Source organism: Echinops telfairi, unplaced genomic scaffold (genome assembly GCF_000313985.2).
Source record: "Echinops telfairi isolate 266 unplaced genomic scaffold, ASM31398v2 ScPeMD7_23;HRSCAF=83, whole genome shotgun sequence".
NCBI classification, from domain to species: Eukaryota; Metazoa; Chordata; class Mammalia; order Afrosoricida; family Tenrecidae; genus Echinops; species Echinops telfairi.
Genome location: NW_022103920.1, coordinates 3,701,106 through 3,702,164, shown reverse-complemented (window position 1 = coordinate 3,702,164; position 1,059 = coordinate 3,701,106).

Below are 1,059 nucleotides of genomic sequence, written 5' to 3'. Positions count from 1 at the left end.
TGATGATGATGACATCCATTTTTATTGTGGTGAAAATATTCACACCCAAACATCTACCAATGCAACACATTTCCACATTTATTATCCCCTGACATTCATTACACTTTTCATAGCGTGTCACCAAAGCTGTCGTTTCCCAATGTATTCAATAATGAATATAAACTCCACGCCAGCAAAACAAACAACAAACGAACAGACTCACCTTTTCCCTGCCTTCCACGAATAATTTCTGGTTTCTGTATATTTGCTGATTTCATTGAAGTGGGACCATGCCGTCTTTGTCCTGTGAGTGGATTAGTCTGGTCCCCATGTTTTCAAGGCTCCTTTCTGCTATAGTAGCCTTTAGAACTTCATTTCCCTTTACGTCTATGTTCTATCTCACAATGTTCATGTTTTTACAAACGCTAAAGTTTCAAATTAAATATTTTGTTCCATCCCAGTCTCATACACAGCTTTGGTTTGACTTAATGAACTACTCGATAGTCTCTAATTACATTTTTCTTTGCTTCTGTTAACCAGTTGTTCTCCGAGTAGAAAAGCACTGAGCTGAGCTAACCTATCTGCTGATGACCTAACCCTGCAGGTAGGGGGACCTCAGGCTGGAAGGTGTCAAGGTGGGCAGGGAGCTGAGGTTAGAGGCAGAGTAGACTTTTTCAAAACCAGTGTTGCTCACCTCTCCCCTGCTACCTAGCCTCTCTCCATTTCTGTATTGATCCTCACTGCCCCAAGAGAGAGCTCACAAAATTTCATCCTGCTGATGTTCAAAGATTTCTTTTCAGCCTAAGACTCTGATTTTAGCTTTGTTTTCCACAATGAATATTCAGATGATCGTTTATGTGGGTGAATAGTTTTGTACTACTTTGGTGATTTAAAGTGGAGATGGAAGATCAATAAACAGAAAAACAAACCAACAAAAAAGCACATGCAGGATTGGTCACTTCGCTGGGTGTTGAGGGTCACAGCCCAGCATGCACAGCGATGGCACCAGGTCTGCAGGCTGGTTGGCCGCTGATGGGGGATCTCTGGGGGAGGGAAGGGGTTGCTGCAAAGGGGCTTCTG